Raw genomic sequence first — 12,626 nt, 5'->3', positions numbered from 1 at the left:
AAAAAGAAAACAGCCAAAATGAATGACTCTGAGATGCCTAATGGAATGCTGCCCAGAGTGCATCCTCAGGGAATGCTGACTTAAAAAAAGGTGGATTGATCCCCTTTCATTTGCACACAAGTGTCACTGAGCACCCTACCTTTTGCCTCTTGCTTGTTTCTAATCTATCTTCTGTTTCCCATCAGTCTTGCTTATCTCTTAGTCCATCCTTCATCTCTTGGTGGCAGGAGCTAAAATAACCTTCTACTTTGCATTGCATGGATATGTGTGATATGAAGCCAGATGGCTGCAGAGATGAGCAATTGAGAGTGTCTGCACATTATTGATTGCAGCTGCTGTTTTTGCAGTTGGAGGTGGTGGTAAGGTTCCCAGCAGCAGCCAGTAACAGGTGGACAGAGAGTGATTTGGCTTGATGGTATGTCATTAATATCTTCTGGAATGGGGTTTTCTCAGCCCCACTCTGGGCTTAGATCTCCTGCTGGACCATGAGACCATAGGAATGGATATATTCTATCTTGCACTTTCAGGTGCTGTTCAGGAGCTCACTTTGATGTGCCACTGTGATCCCATTTTCTTGAAGCTGAACTCATTGTTTCTTGCTCTTCCTCCTTTGTTTTCCTCTTACAGCTGCATTGCATTACTAAAAATACTTAACGTATCATTTACTGAACTGCTTCCTCTGCTTGTTCTTGTTCCAGGCACAAACATCCATCTCTCTTTGAATACCTATCTCATCTGCTTAAATTAAATCACTGCTTCAGAGAAGAACTTCAACTTTAGGAGACAGCTTCTGTGACTCCAGCTTGTATCCTCACATGCAACAAGAGACCAGTGCTCAAAGTAAGGACCTGGTTTAGTAATTAATGTAGGGAAGAGTAAGTAACCTCTCCATCCTCTAGATTGGAGGTTGGAACCTCTTGGCTTATTGCTGAGAGTTAGAAAGGCTGTTTTGGGTCAAGGTAGCTTTGTCTGACTCTGCATTCTGGTCCTGTCAGTGGCCAGGAGGAGATGCTGAAGAAAACATACAACTATTATATTTTCTGGACCTCTAACCCCTTGCCAGAGGCTAGGATTTTCCTTCTGGAAAGCAATAGTATAAGAGTTTGATTACTTCTTGGAAAATCTGTCTCTCCTACTAGGAATAACCTGAAATAAACCCCCAAATGAGTCTGTTAAAGGACTCTGAAAAAACAACATAGACATAAAACATCTTAGCTCTGATTATGCCCTGAAAACTATGCCAGTTCAGAGACAGAGAGGATCAGCCTTGAGATATTTAGAAGCCTGTAGTGGTGACAGTGGCCTAAGGAGAGTACATAACGGGGGGCCACACAGGTGCCTGAATCCCTTGGGAACAAGCTTGAGATTTTCCATTCTCCATATCTTCCATGAGGGAACTTCTGCTATGCCAGCTCTGTTCATAAGGGGTTTTGTGCCTCAGGCACTGCACACCTCTCTGCTCAGAGCCTGAGGCATTTTGGTATCTGCAATTCAAGAGCTTTCAGAATGAGAAGACAGGCAGTTTGGGGCGGGATAAGGTACTTCTCTGTACACAAAGTATAGAAGTAGTGCACTGCTCCTTCCCATAGGCCAGTAAACTCCCACAGGGTGGCTCAGGTACACTCAACACGATGGCTGTGCACACAGGTCTCTTTTTGTGTCTGAAATGGAGTCCGATTTGATTCTACTTTAAAAATTATATTCCCCATATAAAAACTTCTCTTTTTTTTTTTTTGCATTTAGCCACAGCCACGTACACAATTACATGTAAATGTTGTGCATATGTTCACACACACAACTGCTCTGTTTGTGGCTATTTCCTATCTGACGTGATCTGACTATAGCAAAAATTAAAATAAAGCTCAGATTAGTTACCGTGGTAACAGCTACCCCTGCCTCATATGACGCACAGATTCTGTGAAGCGAAGGAGCACGTATCAATTTACACTCTTAATTTTTTGGGACACGCAGGGCTCAGCTCTTCCCAGGAGGTCCTCTGATGACACCAAGCGCTATCCGTGCTTTCATTCAGCAGCTCATCCTCTTTGACTTTCTGTAATTCACAAGAGCTTTGGAGCCGCTGCCACCATCTTTTGGTAGAAACAATCTTCATTTCAGTTCCTTTCTTCAAACAAACCAAAGAGAAAACGCAGCGAGAAAAGTCAGGTGTGGGGGATACTGAGGCAGTGAGGGATGTTCTCGGTCTTTTAGGACATAGGCAGCACTGGGGCTGTCTTGGTTCATTTGTTTCCATGACTGTATGTCAAGGTTTTAAATGTTTCTGCCTTGTGTTGGAGAAAAATAAACGGTATCGAGTAGGAGTAGTCAAATTAATGATGTCTTGTGGTGTGAGATTTCACTCGTTACGTCTCCCAGCTATCTGATCTCTTAAGGTGTAGGATGAGACAAATTATCAGATCTGCAGAAGAGAACATGAAGAGATAATACAGTTGACTGCAGTCAATGATTACTGCCATGTGTCTATGTACATTACAGGGATAATATGTCTTTTTGACTCTTACCCTCTGGACACACATCCACAGTGTCTTTCATTCTGCATCCTTGGTCCCTACTCAGGACTTATTCCAGAGCTATCATTGGTCTCAAAATCACACATTTAAATGCATTTTCTCGTATAACATCATTTCCTATCCAGGAAGCTTCAACCGACATAGGGTTTCTCACCATTGTGGTCAGGATTTATTGGATTTAATTGGACTGTTTCTAAAGCTGGAGTAAAGAGCCACAGGCTCTCATGAAACACCAAATCATACCTTCTCCTGAGTTTCCCATGGAAAACCCTTCAGGAAGAGGTTTTGTTGTGGCCATGGTTTCACGCACTGAAAGAGGACATAGTGTCCCACGGTGCAGTTTGAGGCATCTGTGTTTTCACAGCTGTAAGAACAGAAATATATTACGACTGCTAATTATATTAATTGAAGTTGTGCTGCTGTTTGTGTGAACATTCACAAAGAGGAATACAGATTTTTCCCATTGTTTTACTTGCAGACAGAAGCTGGAGGCCAAGCCTACAATACCTGGCCACACGAGCTGGGATTTCTGAAATACAACAAAATACCTGCTGTTCTTTAGAAATGTATTTTAAAAATGCATTCACTGAAAGCAATGTTCCTCTTTCCCAGAGGGACTGCATAGAGACTTTGACGCTTGAAATCTGTTTGCTTTCTCTAGCATCTCTAACTTGAGCCGTGCTCCTTCCTCAGATCCTTTTTGTGCCTCTGCTGCTTTGTTCCTTTTTCTTCTTCCCAGATTCCAGGGCCTTGCAGCTACCAGCTGCAAAAAGGCACCAGCTCTGGAGGGTCAAGGTCCTTTACTCCGCAGTGCTCTTGCTGTGCTTATGGGAGGGCAGCTTCTGGCAGTGTGAATGGGAATGATAGACTGCCTCTCAACATGAGTGCTCTATTTATGGGCTGTTAAGGACTCCGGCAATAATGCAGAGTTCTGGATGTCTCCTTATGAAGGCTGCAGAAGAATTGTCTTTCCTGCTTCATGGCTTACAACCAAAGCAGCTATTGTGGGATGGAGACCGTTACAAATATGAGGGTATCTGTGCCAGTTTCTGTTCTGTGCTGATGCAGTTGCCTTGGCTGTGTTAGCACTGAGCATTTGCAGAATGGTGCTCATCTGGTCTGGCCTAGACGTTCACATTTTCTATCTAGATTCACTTGACAGCAGCCAAATGTTGCCCTTCCTCCAGTGAGATTTATTTTTCCCTCTCTGCTTAGCAGCTTACATTTTCAAAAACTTGTACAAACACAGCCACCCTCCCAAATTGACTGGGAGATTTATAAGCAGCTGCAGAGTCACATCCTCTTCTGCTCTGAGCATCAGGAAACTTAATGCAAAAGGACTGGAACAAGTGGAGGGGTGTTCATCTCAAAACTGAACCAGTACTTGAGATGCTGTCTCCCCAGAACCAAGTATGGGGCACAGTCTCTTCCCCAGTCCTGCATACAACAGGGCTCTGTTGGCCTTCTTGGAGCAAGATGTATATCATATGTTTCGCTACAGAAAGAAAATGAGGACAAAGTCTTCATCAGCATGGTCTTGGTGAGAGTGATTGAAAGAAGAGCAAGTTCAGGCCTCAGCCCTACCACAGCATTGTGGTGTGATCCTAAGCAAGCCACTTTGTTTTAACGTGCTTCTCTCAAAGGCAGGACAAGGGTTTTCCCTGTGTCATCATCCTTTGTATGGGCTGGACACCAGTCATGCCCACCCCAGTGGGTCTGAAAGACCTGAATTTGGGATAGACACACTAGCCTCGCTAGGAAGCCAAGGGGCAGGTAGCAAGATGTCTGTTATCCTATGTGTTATCCTACCCTGCTGCACTTCCTACACTCAGCTTTCCCTTGTTTTGCTGCTGTTTGGGGGCCCAAAGATTTGAATCTTTCCTTCTTTCAGCCTGATAGTTTTCTGAGCAAATGTAATCTAACACTTAAGCAGACTTCCTCAAGCACAGTGTGTTGTACTTCCCTCCCAGTACAAGCTGTCTCTGTTGGCTCTAAACTGCAATAACAGCTATCTTTAATCATCTTTCTCGTTCAGCTTGTAATAGGCAGCTTTACCACAGAAGATGAACTTGAGAATTTTCCCAGCCCGCATCTGGCATGATCCAGGCTGGTTTCTATTTCCTATCCCCTTATAATAATTAGTTGGTGGTGAAACCTGAGTAGAAGACGTCTGGCCTTGGAGAGCTGATATTTGCTTCCTCTGACAGATGAAAACAGGAGAGTGGGTGAAAAGCACTGGGTCACACTGCCCAGACTTACAGAAACAGCGGTTAATCTTCATCCTAAAATATCACTTGGAAAGTCTGAGCTTTCTGAACGGGATTTATCAGCAATCTTGGGAAGAGTTCCTGCCTACTGAATCACTGACAAAACGATCCAGCACAGCAGGTGTTGGATGTCTGTTTTCACCATCTTCTGCTTTCTATTGCCAGATCTTTAGATGCGGTACTTAAGTGACAATATTAGTGGTATGTGGATGGTTGGACTGGATGATCTTAGAGATCTTTTCCAACCTTAATGATTCTACAATTCTACGATCTTCACCAAAAAAACATCATGAAGCCTTCCACACCCTTCTGGCATGCTTTCCAGGCAGCCTTGCCCTGCTACTGCAGCCTGGAAGACCCAGAAGGGTGGTGAAGTGAAGGAAGGAGAAGAAAACTGGATGCTGTTCTGGGGCAAATGGTCATGTTTGATGCCAGAGTGGGCTGTAAACCTGCAGCCTCCCTGTACCTGCAAGGATCGCCTGGAGCTGATGGGAACTGCTGGCCACAGAATTGTCTCATTTCATTGCAAATCACATGTGGACTGACAAACTTTATCCTGCACTTGCGGAGTTCTGGGCTCTGAGGATTGCACCTGGCTATAGGAACATTACAAGAGTGTGGTTAAAAGCTTTCACGTGGGCTGTGTAGTCCCTTTACTCCTTTGTTTTCTATGGGTTCACCTGTGGGTGAGCTGAGCAGTGTGTTGTTTGACAGAGATTGCTTCTGGCATATTGAAACTGGCATTTGTCCTTGTTGGACCCAGCAGACGTGTATAAGTGCTCGTGCAGCAGGGCTGGGCGCATTAACACAGCAGGCAGTCAGCACCTGCAGTGCTGGAGCTACAGGGCTCTGCTCCAAGCAGCAGCAAAAGGAGCCAGAGAGCATCTTGAGAAGGGTCTGAACACAGCTTCCCCAGAAGCAGTGCTGCCTATCACTGTGAGTTTTGCAGAAAGAAAAAGACAGGAGAAAATGGGAGCCTGGGGGGATTTTGCACCTGAAGTCATCCTCGTGTGCTTCCCTGCTGGGTGAATCACTCTCAGGTGTCCAACCCCTCTGGTTTCTGGTTGTCCTGAGGGGCTGTACAGGGCACATAAGGCTTCAGCAGTTGTCAGAAGCTGATACATCATTGAGGATCCCTTTTCTACATAAACCAAAAACTGTTCTGCTCTAAATCTTGCCGCTTTCCTCCTCTCATAAAACATCTAAACAGCCAAATACCTTTTGTTATTTATATTCAGAGACTGTAGCTGTCCTTGAGTGTTTAAAGCAGGCTGAGAAATCCATTTCTTTGCATGAGAGAGTCATGTTTTTGCGTGAGCTGTCTGCTCTCAGGCCTGATTGCTGCTCAGTGGGTTTTGCACTGAATCCAGTTTCTTTCAGCAGCTGCAGGAGGCTTTGGGGACCTGAGGCTCCAGCCTGCCACACTGCATGGGCTGGGTTTTCTGACTTCTTACCTGGGTCCCCGCTATGAGCCGCACTGCTGTGTTATTTCTGTGGCCTTTCATCTTTGCTCTGCATGATGTCCTAATTGCACTGTGATGTCTTAATGTTGCAGGGAGCTCAAAGTGTGACAGGATGGAAGCGGGGCACAATTTATGTTTAGTATTTTGTCAGTGATATCAGCAGCTTTCCTAGCTGCATTCCTAGTCTTGATGTTGATATGTTTCTCTGTGCTCCTGGGTAAGAGCAGCACCTTGTATAATAGCCAGTGCTGAGATGGTACCTTATGGACAGCCTGCTTAACCAATTACAGGCTGAGCTAATTAAAAACAAGTGATGACAAGCAGGAGATGTGTAAGCTGGCACTCTCTCTAAGAGATCAAGGCATTTATTTCTTTGAGTAGCTCCCTAACAAGCTGCCATCTATTTTTCTCCATCCTTTACGTTGACTTCCTTTCCTTCATTTCAGCTTGATGTCCTATTGAGATTCTGCTATTCTGCTCCTCCCCAGCTTTTCCCTCCTGCCTGTTTTAGAGAGCTTCCAGCCCACCCCAAGTTCTGTCTTCCAGGACCCAGCCTCAGCACTGGGAGAATAAAATTTTGCAGCAGACCCGTAAATCCATGCGTAATGTTTCCTCTGAATCCTACCAGGTTTTACTGCAGGCTTTATTAATGCTTTCTAACACACATGCCACTTGTGATATAACCAGCCTATAAAGTGCTACCCGGGGAAATTTTATTGGATTAATATTTCCATTCCTCCTGCAGCCAAGCCCTGCTCTCTTCTGCTGCTCCCTCCCCACACAGGCACAGCTGCTCAAGCATTAGAGACAACTTTATGTTGCCCATAAAACTGTCTCACTGTCAGCTCAGTCCATTGGCTGCTATTTCTATTCTCTGGTCATTCAGCTGACTGGAGGCTTGAAGCAAGGTGCAGAGCAGGAGGGTTTATAGCCAAGCAGATGTGCTAGGGAGGCTTGAAATGAAATTAACTGTTTTGCAGAAGGGCTGTGAGCAAGTTGTGCAGAGGCTGTGTCACACCTAAGGTGCCACGTGGGCAGACGGAGGAAGGGGTGGGCACATCTCATTTCCTAAGTCACAACAACTTCTTTTCACTGAGTAAACCCAAAACACCAGAAAACTGCACTTGGGCTGAGCCGAGAGCTGGGCTGCCTTCTCAGTAGCAGGGATGTTGCTGTGGACAGGGGATAAATGGCTCCATCTGAAATAGTCATGGATTTCCAGGCATTGATCTTAGACCTGGGAAACGTGCTTGAATGGTTAAAAGGTATAAATTGCTTTAAATTATTCATTGATTCAATCTGCCTCCCCAGAAGCTGGGATAACCATGCTATTGAATCAGGAATAATCTCCAGTTGCAGACAGAACTGTGAGAGGAATGCATGTATTCTTTGGCTTCTTGCTCTTTGTGTGAGATATATACCATTTCCCACTGAGATGAGTAGGTGTTGTACGGTCCCCAGCAGCGAGCAGAAAATCTCCAAGGGAAGAACGAGTGCATTTTCAGTCCTCACAGCAACAAATCACACCCATTCAGAAATGCAGAGGAGCCTGGGAGAAGATCTCTCCCAGGTGAGATAGGGACGAGGGGAGTGTTTCCCTGATCTTTACTAAATGGGGTTAAATGTGAAAAATGCCTGCCTCCCTGCTGCACCCAGGCATAAATAAGGATCAGCTTCCTCCTGGGTAAGCTGATGTTAAAAGGCTGGAGATAGAGATGTGGGGCTTGTAAGGAGGAGAGAAGCCCTAGGGGAGATGCTCAGAGCAGCAGAGGAGCAGTTTTCCCATGCCCCTGTAGAAACCTCTCCTGTTACAGAGAAATAAATGGACATCTGTAAGAACATGGAGGGGAATCTTGTTATTAGAGGAGACCGTCTTACTGCTTTCAGACAGTCACAGAAACACCAGTCCAAGCTGTTTCCTGTTGTTATTATTTTTTTGTCTTTCTCTTCTTCAGTCGTATTTGCACCTCTGATTACAACTGCTGATGCGGTGGTGACGGGGTGATGAAGAAGGGGTGTCTGGCTCTGCTCCCATCTGTGTCACTGGAGGAGTAATCAGGAAAGAGCTCCTGTAAGCCAACATCAGCTTCAAATGATGCTTCGATTTCTCAGCTCCACAAGTCTTGTTAATAAAGGATGTGAAATTGAATTTGAATTTCATGTCAATGCTTTGGGAATTTCATACTGGTGCTGAAGTTTAGGTGAGAGTCCAGTGCTCAATTTCTTACCTGGTCTTAATCAGTTTGTTGGGTATAGGAGTTCGTAGGTCTTGACAATGGTGAAGATAGCATGTAGGCTCAGCTTTTCCCTATATGTGTGTAGTCTGCACATGAGATGGGAAAGGGAAAATACAATTTCAGCGACTCCTAAACCTAACAAACCATTAAAGCCTATCTACAAAATGATGCCTCTGTAGCTGCCATCCCGCCCCACCAGTTGTCTACCCAAGTGCAGTGGGTGGGTAATGCTTTATCTTAACTGTCTATGGCTGTCATGGAATCTTTTCCCCCTCTGGGTCGTGCTCTTGAAGGCAAAGAGATGTTTATTACATACAGTTGATCTCAAACCTGTGGGAAGCAGTTGCTCCCTATAGACAAGTGGGTAGTCATGGGGTCTGATGTGATAGAACTTGTATGGCTATGTCTGCCATAGATAAACACAGCATTTCTGATCTGTTGTGTCTGAGAGCTGAATTCATCCAGACAGCAGATACTTTGAGGGAGAAGGGAACCTTTTGCTGTGTTTCATGATGACATTGAGGTGGTGGTGTAGGAACTGAGAAGCAGAAAGATTAAATGTATTATGAGAGTGACTTGTGGCAGAGCAAATGGGTCAGAGTCAAGTCCTCTAACCAGATGCTTCCCCAGGCTCTATGTAAAATAAAACTTGTGCAAGCACAATGATGCTAGGAAATGCTTGACGTGATGACCTTATAATCAGTTCATTTAAGGGTGTGATTAATGATCTGTGCTTTGCCATGTTGTAGCTTGATATCCCATATGGTGTCCGTGGACATCTGCTCTCTACCAGAGGGTAAACATTCACAAGGCAGCATCCTACAGACCTTGATCACAGTTCACTCAAATCACTGCAGCCTCTTCCATGAAGTGATGTGGGATCTGTCTAAAGCACAGAAGGATCCAAACAGTCTCCCTGGCTTTCTTTTTATGCACCCTGCTTTTGAGGAAATAGGATACGCTTTGAAAAGGTTTCCAGAGTTTCACATAAGGACAAGTGAGGACTCCTCATTCTGACCTTTAATTTTCACAGGAGTCTTGTTTATTTTGCTGCTCTGAAGAGTTAAGGACTTGCGAAGCTTTCTGCTGTTGTACTGTAGATTGAACCACAAGATACCCAGCAGATTTTGCAAGGCAGAAAAACTTTCAAGACATCTCACCTTTGTCCAAGGTGTAAAACACCTTGGAGAGACCATGAACTGCTTTTCAGCATTGGCTATATTTCCAGGTCTTACTCATCACAGCAGATGTGTAGAGCCTCAGTCATTGGGTTAAAAAAGTTGGGTGAAAAACAAGGGCATCATTGCCCTAGGTAGTGTTGGTCTGATTAAGGACATGACTCTTCTCCAGAGAGAAACACCATCTGTTGACAACGTTCAGCCTGACATTCCTCAAAGCTATATTGTTCAGGAATTGAAACTGGCAGGAGTATTGTGATTTATGCTGATGATAATTAGTGTCTCTTGTGGTCTGGTGTGCTGCAAGCTGACCATCAGGCAGATATGAGAGATGGAAATTAAGTCTCCTCTTGTTGGCCCACAGAGCTACATTAAATCTGTTTTTGGGCTTCATATCCACAACAGCTTGAACAGGAAAGCCATTGAACCATCATTTCTGGTCTTATTTACCTCTTTCTGATCAACTCCTCACTGGCCTGCTCTGCCCAGTAGAGACAGCCACGAGCAACAGGAGAACAAACTGCCTGCTGGGATAATAAAACCATACAACTTCAGGCCAGCTCTTCCAATGAAGCTTCTTGTTAATTAGTTTACCAGTGGGAACCTTTGAGAATTAAACACAGGAGACATAATCTCTCTGAAAGCTAATTACAAATATTTGCCCCTTGCTGATAAGTGACCTGCTAATTTCCTCCTGTTTGAGAAAGCTTCATTAAAAATTACTGTACTGTTTGTGTAACAGAAGAGTTGCTAGCACAGATGTTTCCCCAACAAGGATGCTGCCAGCTAATTTTCTTCAGCTCTTAGCATTTCCAGAGGCCTTCTTAGGAAGGAGAAATTGGTTTGAATGTCTGGAAGATATTGTAGATGTGGTACTTTGGGTCATGGGCTAATGGGCAATATTAGTGGTAGGTGGATGGTTGGGCTGGATCTTAGAGGTCTTTTCTAACCCTCATGATTCCATGATTCTATAAAGTCTTTTTTTTTACTTTGTCTGAAGGGAGAAATTGTCTGTTGCAGAGTGGGGATTTGAAGCCACTTCTCTGGAGCCCATAATGAAGCACTTGAATTGCATTAGCATTCAGAAACTTAGGATGAGGGTCCCACACTATACAGTGCAACACACAGACAAACAAAAGAGATCCCTGCTCTGAAGGGCTTTGGTGTGGGGATAGGAAGACCTGCAAGGAGATTTGGGAACAGCAAGTCCAGCTGCTTTAGGTCATGGAGACAGTGGTGTGCATGATGAGAAAGCTCATGGGAAGAGCAGAGTGGAAGTATGAGCTATTCCTGCTGAGCTGCAGTGAGTGTCCTGGGAGACACCACACATGGGTAAGGCTGCCAGCTCTTCTATTGAGAAACAACAAAAGCTTCATCCCTGGTGAGATGAGACCAGACTACCCATCTACCTTCCTTATTGTTCTGGCTCAGTGGCTGGAATAGCAGAGACTTAGAGTACAAGGACCATGGCCAGCCAAGAGCAAGCTTTCCCCTTCTGGCCATTGCCAGCACTCACAAACGTAGGGACCTTGTAAGCCCAGAGCTGCACGTGTCTTCTGTGTCTGACAGGTCCAGTTGTGGCTCCCTGCTGGCTCTGAACACACTAATGCTTTTGTAGTCCACGGCAGAGTCTTGTGATTTTAATTACACACTGTACAAAGAGCTGCCTCCTCTGGGAGTTTAAATCTCCTGCACAGCAATTTCACAGCAGCCTCTGAGAATGACAAACACTGGTCTGCTTTTTTTGCCTCCTTCTTTCTTTATGGGATGTTACAGACAGGTGAACACTGTTGCAGAAATTGGCCTTGCCCTTTTCTGGATTTCAGGGGCACTAAGCCATGAGCCAGAGCTGGATCCTGCCGCACTGCTAACTTCCTGGCAGTCTTTTTGGGTGCAGGAGCACTCAAACCAGATTTCATTTTAAACCCACGCTCAGGAAACGACAATAAGAAAAAGCAAGCAGGCAAATTGTGCCTCTCATTCATAAACTTCTGACTTGATGTTGGAATTCAGCAGAAAATGAGAACAAGCTGCATCTTCAGACATATAGATCTGCATTCTGCAGAGGGCTGGGAGCTGAGCATGGCAGGGTTCCTGCTTCCTGGTAAGCCCAAAATCAGACTGGCAAAGCCCCCTGGCAAATGATGAATGCTCATGAGCTACCAGAGCTCTACAAAGCAGTGGATCTCTTCTGATTTAGCGAGAAATCTAGCTTTAATTTTAGTTCTTGAATTAGCTGTTGTTTTAATCACACAAATGCAGCCTGCCAGGTTGTCAGAGCCACATATGTGAAACTCAGAACTGTTCCTTCAGTGCAGCCCTATATATGTCATATTTTTGCAAAGTCTTCCCCTTTTTATTGGGTTTATGGCCCATTAAGTTGAAAGTGTGATGGAGAGTCACACAACAGCCAGCAATAACCTGGAAGCAGCCTGCTTCATCACTGCCTCATGCAATTAGGGAATGGCTCACAGGTCATTTGGTATTAATTGACCCCATTAGAAGCCTGAGCACTTTTTGATTGCTGTTATACAAGGTGATAGCAGGGGACTTGAATCAATGACCCTGCCAGGATCTTTCCATCCGACAGCCTCTCTTGAATGGATATGTTTTATGGGGCCATTCCCATAGGGGCTCTGTGGGGCTGTGTCAGGAGTTCAACACTCCAGTTTTCACTCAGCAACAGTCAGTGAGCACTCAGTGACAGTTCTGCTGCAAGAGGGACTCTCAGAGTTGTACCAAGCAAAGCCCAAGCAGCGGTGTCCTCTTCCATCACTTTTCTGCTGGGGATGAGGGCACTGAGCCATTCTGAAGCTCGCATCGCAGAGCCAGGGAATGCCTACAAGAGATGCTGCATCTCTGTAATTAGATTTCCCTGTTATTTCACTCAAGAAGCCCGGGCAATGTGTCTGACCAACGCTGTTCTCCTGGTACCCCAATGCCCTCAGCC

Source organism: Meleagris gallopavo, chromosome 10, assembly GCF_905368555.1.
Source record: "Meleagris gallopavo chromosome 10, MGAL_WU_HG_1.1, whole genome shotgun sequence".
NCBI classification, from domain to species: Eukaryota; Metazoa; Chordata; class Aves; order Galliformes; family Phasianidae; genus Meleagris; species Meleagris gallopavo.
Note: the sequence above shows the minus strand (reverse complement) of the source record.